This window comes from Macrobrachium nipponense, chromosome 37 (genome assembly GCF_015104395.2).
Source record: "Macrobrachium nipponense isolate FS-2020 chromosome 37, ASM1510439v2, whole genome shotgun sequence".
Taxonomy (NCBI): Eukaryota; Metazoa; Arthropoda; class Malacostraca; order Decapoda; family Palaemonidae; genus Macrobrachium; species Macrobrachium nipponense.
In genome coordinates this window covers 42,721,639-42,728,582 of record NC_061097.1, presented here as the reverse complement: position 1 = coordinate 42,728,582, position 6,944 = coordinate 42,721,639, and positions in this window count along the sequence as shown.

The following is a 6,944-nucleotide window of genomic DNA, read 5'->3' as shown; positions in this document are numbered from 1 at the left end:
ATTATTATTATTATTATTATTATTATTATTATTTTTATTCAGAAAGATGAACCCTTTTTATTTGGAACATTCCCAACCCCCCATAGGGGTTATTGGACTTGAAATTCAAGCTTCCATAGAATATTATGGTGTTCAGTTGAAACGAAAACAGATGGTAATGAGAAATACTGAAAGAAGAGATCGCTTATTATAACATATAAAAAAAATAAACTTAAATATATTCTTCAGTCATAGCTCCAAGTAATGCATTAACCTCAGAGGGAAAAATCTACAGATTTAATCTCGTGTGTTTATTTATATCCCGACATTTTGTAAAATGATAATTCAGTGTTCTTTTAAGCAATTATAATTTTTATGTATGTAATGCATTCTCTTGTATATTCCTGATAATTTCTGAAACACTATTATGCCTTACGCGAGAAAAAAAAATTATAATTCAGTGTAGTTATCTATAATTATCTCACGCATAAAATTCATTCTCTGAAACAGCATTATTATTCCTGACGCAACAAGAAGTAACTTACATAAACAGCCGTAATTTTCACCGAACAGAAATTTTGTTCAGGTAGCTCTGACGACTTGGCATTTCGGATGAAATTTTGTTTAGAGAAACACAAACTACAAATTCTCTCTCTCCCGTCATTCCGGCAACCTACGCTTGTCACGAGTTTTTTGTTGTTGTTGTTGTTGCTAAGTTTAGGTCGTTTGAAATGATTCACGCGGGAAAAGTCCCCTCATTATGATAGCCAGTACGCGCTTAATTAGGAGAGTTGTAATATTAACTCGACCCACACTGACATATATTTTTCTGGCTGGACCTTTCGTTTGCATCTGTGCGGTTGCGTGTAGGTGGTGTAGTATACCTCTCGTCTGCATCTGTGTGGAGGTGTGGGGCCCTCTCGTCTGCAGCTGCGTGCGTAGGTGTGTGTGTATATACCTCTCTCGTCTGCAGCAGCTGTGTCTGTGTGGATGTGTGCCCGGTATATTATTAAAAGCTTAAATTAACGACGTGCTTAGCCACCAACGTATTATTATACAAATTGTAATACCAACAATGTCCTCTTTCTTGCCTCGAATCCAAATGCGAGAATTTGAAGTCATTCGAACTTGCTTCCGAAGCATCAGAAGTCTTTCTTTCCGATACTCAGGATTCTGGTTCGAGCCCTGCTGCGGACGAAAGAGCATCTTCGTATGCTTGCATTTGGATCTCAGGCTTTGTAGTGGCAATTGTATTCTCCCCAAAGAGTGTGGAGATATTCTAGAAGTTAATAGGGCGTTGTGGTTATTGCAATTGCGTAAGTGTTTAGTTAAAAACGAATTGAAGATTATATGTTTATATATGTAAATATATACATACATATATATATATATATATATATATATATATATATATATATATATATATATATATATGTATATATATATATAATATATATATATATATATATATTTATATATATATATATCTTTATATATCTAATATCTTCATATATATATATATATAGTATATAATATATATATATATATATATATATATATATATATATATATATATATTATATATATATATATATACATATATATATATATATATATATATATATGATATATATAAATATAATATCTTTAATATATATATATATATATATATATATATACACATATATATCTTTATATATATCTATATATACTATATATATATAATATATATATATATATATATATGTGTGTGTGTGTGTGTGTGTGTGTAAAATGTATATGCATATATATTTAATTAAAATGACAACTGAACTACGAAATGTTTTTGTTAGATAACTCGAGCCCTCAGTTAATTGCAATTGTCCTGAAATTCCAAATAGTATCGGTAGCAATTATAACAGTGGCCGATAAGTGAAATGTATTAACTAGTCATGCAACGGTTATACACTGAATTTTTTTTTTTTTTCCCCGTTTTATGAAAAGCTTCCGCTCGGCTGTATTCATACATTTTTGACCGCGCTTTTATGCTGTGGCTAAATTGCGCCGATGTGACCTCGGCTGACCCCTGTGAGTCATGTTTTGTGTGTATATATCGGGAGGGGTTTGAAAAAAATTAAAATTAATATGATTTTTGTTTAATAAGATATAGCATTGAAGATATTAGGTTTACATGGAGGTGTCTAGTTATACTTGATTCTCTCTCTCTCTCTCTCTTTCTCTCTCTCTCTCTCTCTCTCTCTCTCTCTCTCTCTCCTCTCTCTCTCTCAGATTTCAGCCGATATTATTTCATGTTGATACTCTCCAAAGGTTTATAGTTATTGAAACTTGATTTAAGGAATCTCTCTCTCTCTCTCTCTCGCTCTCTCGCTCCTCTCTCTCTCTCATTTCGTCTCGCTCTCCTCACACCACCAACCCCAAAAAAAAAAAAAAAAAACCACACCAAATTTTTATTTATTTTATGTTTTTTTTTGTAAATTTTTTTTTTTTGTTTTTGCAATTCGCCAATATTATTCCGTGTTAATACTCTCCAAAGGTTTATAGTCATGGAAACTTGAATTAAGGAATTTCTCTCTTCTCAATCTCTCTCTCTCTCTCTCTCTCTCTCTCTCTCTCTCCTCTCTCTCCTCTCTCTCTCTCATTCAAACGTTTGAGAGCACAACGATGCTATTCCGTAGGATACTTCAGAAGCATTCCTTCTCATTTTTTTTTTATTTATTTGGTGCTCACGATCATGTCGGGAGTTCCCCCCCCCCCAACCCCCCACTCCCCGGCCTCCAGGTATTTATGGGATTTTCCCCGTCTGTTTCATCTATCTTCTTCAAAAGGATATACGTAAATGCTCGAGGAATTAATCTCTCTCTCTCTCTTCTCTTCTCTCTCTCTCTCTCTCTCTCTCTCGAATCTCTCTCTTACTCTTATATATATCATATATATATCTATATATATACTATATAAATTAATATATCAATATATATTAGATATAATTAAGATAATTGTATTATGGCATGTATTTAAAATATGTTTTTATATAAAATTACACAACATATGTATAAATATAATGATAAGAGCCTCTCTCTTCTCTCCTCTCTCTCTCACTCTCTCTCTCTCTCTCTCTCTATCCTTGTATTATATATATAATATAATATAATATAGATATATATATTATTAGATATAATAATATATATATTTATATAGATAATAATATATATATATATATATATAATATGTTTAAAACGCAGGATATTAATCTCGTTTTTATTTGGTAAACGTGGAACCCCGAGCATCAGGCAAAACCGATACACTCAATCTCTCTCTCTCTCTCTCTCTCTCTCTCTCTCTCTCTCTCTCTCTCTCTCTCTCTCTCTCTCTCTCTCTCTCTCTCTCTCACCATTCTAGCAGGTCATCAAAAAGAGAGTCAACGTTATATAAAAAAATAACGTTTATTTAACAATGGAAGATAATAACTCAAGTCTCACAGACTACCTTAACTCAGTTAACCCCCCAACATTAAAATGTCTAAACAGTAATTTGTCACACCAATTGTCTATTCTCCCCTACGGGACCCTCGGTCCCCTTCCCTTGCCAACACTCAATTCCCTCGCCAGAATCGTCTGTTTCAAAGACACGAGAGACACACTCGTTAGCACACATAAGTTTGAAGACAAAGTTAAAGATTAAACATTCTTACAATGTGTAACAAGCCATCCCTTTGGCTAAAGTAATGCAACACTCACCCATTGCCAATCAGGATTCTCACTCACTGATAAACAAAACCTCTTTGGCATCTGCCATCGTGGCTCTGCCTTTCTCCCTCGGATCTCTGTGCAAGTCTTCCCATAGACTTGGCTAATGATAGCATTAAGAATAGAAGAGGCACACACACACATACGAATGCACACTTCAACAACGCCTCATATTACTGGCTACAACCAGTTTCTCAAAGGCTCTTTGAAAAGACCCATGAACTCGTGAACATTGACCCACCTTTCTATGCACTTTTCACATCACGCCACCCAGAAATCATTTATCAGCTTTTCTCAGGTCGTTGCTTCGGCTCTGTTCTCCACATTCCAAAAAGGTCACAACGAACATATTGAATATATTATTAATTACAACCCCTAGGACTCACAGAGCTCGGCCATGCTAAATTGCTAGCTCCCGCCTAGCAAATGGTCAAACAAAAAGAGCTCATACATACAAGAAAATATTGGCCGGCTTAAAAGAAAATATAAGTAATAACTGCACGTCTCTGGCATTATAAAGTAAAGTCTTATCACGCTTCAGCTCAAATAACACTAGAATTATCTCTCATTTTGGATTCTTGAATATCCCTCTTTGTCTGCAACTGGCAGCATTCTGTAGTACGCTGTAGGAAGGCGAACGGCCTCTCTCCTTGTAGACGAAAAACTGCTGCAGAACTCTGTAGACTCGTAGAAACTCTCGTAATCACCCTGGATAAGCGACAGCAATCTCTCTGCATGGCTGGTGGACGTCTTGCTAATGTCGGGAAACGACTTTTTTGGTGTGTATGTGTGTCAGTCAAGTCATCGGTCATTCAAAAAAGAATTAACCCCAGACATACTACTTCTATCAAACAGTGACCTCAAAAATTCAGAAATACTAACTGAACGTCTACCAATTAACTCCATCCAATATGACCACTAAATCATAAATCATTATCATAACTCGCAAAGAAAAAAAACAAATATCAAGTTCTCTAACTCAACTCTCCAAACTCACACATCAGCACACACCATCCAGAACTCACAGCAACTCCACGGACTTCTGCACTCACATTTCAAACTCGAATGTTCTCGTAAGTAAAAAAAAAGAATGTAACGAGCCCAGACCCCCCAAAAAAATGTTCTCTCAAGCTCTGATATTACAGCAACTCACAAAATCAGTAAAATCTCCAATCTTTAACAGCAAAACCCCTTACTGCTCATATAATTAAATTACAATGAGACTCAATGTCAAACGCCCATTTACGTAAATAACAACCCCCGAGATATTACATCTCCCGTCCAAAAAGAAATGCTATTTAAAACTCAACCCCCAATTACATCTCTCATAGGAAAAGGAAGAAAATAAAAAAAAGATAATCACAAGTAAACTTCCCAATCACAAAACACATAATATATGCATAATATGCATAATCCCACGTTTTTCCTCAAGAAATGCCCTATGTATAGTTACGAAATTTTCCGACATCGCAACTTTTATCGACTGATACGGCCAGAAAGCAACTCATTACCCATGCACTTTCGTGAAATGCCATTGTCAACACTTCCAGATATTGCAAAACTCTGAGCAATCACCACTAGAGGAAAGGAATCAGCACACAGCGGACTCATCACAGCGCTTGTCAGCAGAAAATCCATCTGCGGACATATGCTCAAACTGCGGCACAAAAATTGTCTAGTCAAACTCGGAAGTTCGGAAACTCATGATTCTCAAGAAAAATGGTCTTTACTGACACGAAGTAAGCACATTCCACTAAATTAACTCCAGGATATGACTAATCTGTTCAAAGACTGTCTCGAAAACGTATTCTCTCACATGACACTGCCCAATTATAAAAATTATCACCTATTCGTGATAGAAAAAAGCTACGATAAACTCGTAATGCAGCAATTATATGAATCCAAAAATAACACACTTGTGAACATAAAAAAATGCACATCTCCATAGGACCACAACGCAGTAATGTCACTCGCCTCCAAATAGTCACGAAACCAAAAAGAAAGAACCACAGAAATCTCCTCTTGGCTCGAAAAAACTCCATAACCACAAAAAAGGTCACCCACCAAAGATCAATTCCACCTCCATATTTCACCATAATAATAAAAAACCACTCCGGTGATAAAATATTTCTTCCATGTAATTAGTAACCACACCCACACCATATTTCCTCTTATTTCCCCGATAGCCACATGTTAATAAAAAACCACCACTCCAGGAATAACAAAATATTCACCTCTATTTCGGCAAATAAAAAAATATTTACCTCTATTTCACCAATCACTCCATGTGGAATAAAACAAGGCTCCAAAAAATATTAAATCTCCAAAAAGGATAATCGAAAATGAAATCCCATCTCCAAAAAAAATTTGCACTCAAAGCATCCAGCTCACACACTCACAAATATTGCCCATATATCTCCAAAAATGTGTCTCCATTTGCAACAAAGATGGCTGCAAAATAATTGAACTAAACATAGCCCTCACCACCAAAGGCAAATATCAAATGGCCAAAAATATATATCTCCAATATATTATATCTCAAATTATAACTCCAAAATAATATACCTCCAATTATATCTCCAAAATATATCTCCAAATAATATATCTCCAAATCTCCAGAGAATAACTCACTGTTATAGTAAAAAACTATAAACTCTCTCCTTAGCATAATTGCAGAAAAAGGGCAAAAACTCGGCAAATAAAATTGTCCAGGAAACTCTAGAAAAAATCACCAATGTGCCACAACTCATTATAACAGAACTCCAAATTCACAGTGTCTAAGCCAAGACTTCTCCATATGCACTACGACATAGGCCATTAGAAACTTAGCCAAGTTTCCTATCTCTGGCAAAATTATCACAAATACAACAAACGTATTATGCAAGAAAACTCACAATTTCTGGAACACAAATATCCAGAAAAAAAAATGTAGTGCCATTACGTATGCATTCAAAAAATGCAAAAATTCTCCCATATATCTCTTTGTGCAGCGTCAAACAGCTGAAAACACAAACACGTTCCCGAACAATGACTCTAAGTCACGAACTGAGACATTAAAAAATATTCACACTAACTGGAGAGAAAAAATAAATTCAAATTTACCCATAACAAAAAAACTTGTGTCAGCGATGGCTAACTTCCAAAAAAAGGAGAAAAGAAAAATCAAGCGGCATTGTTAATTATCTCCCGTGACTCACGTATGTCAAGCAATATCTGCTGAAC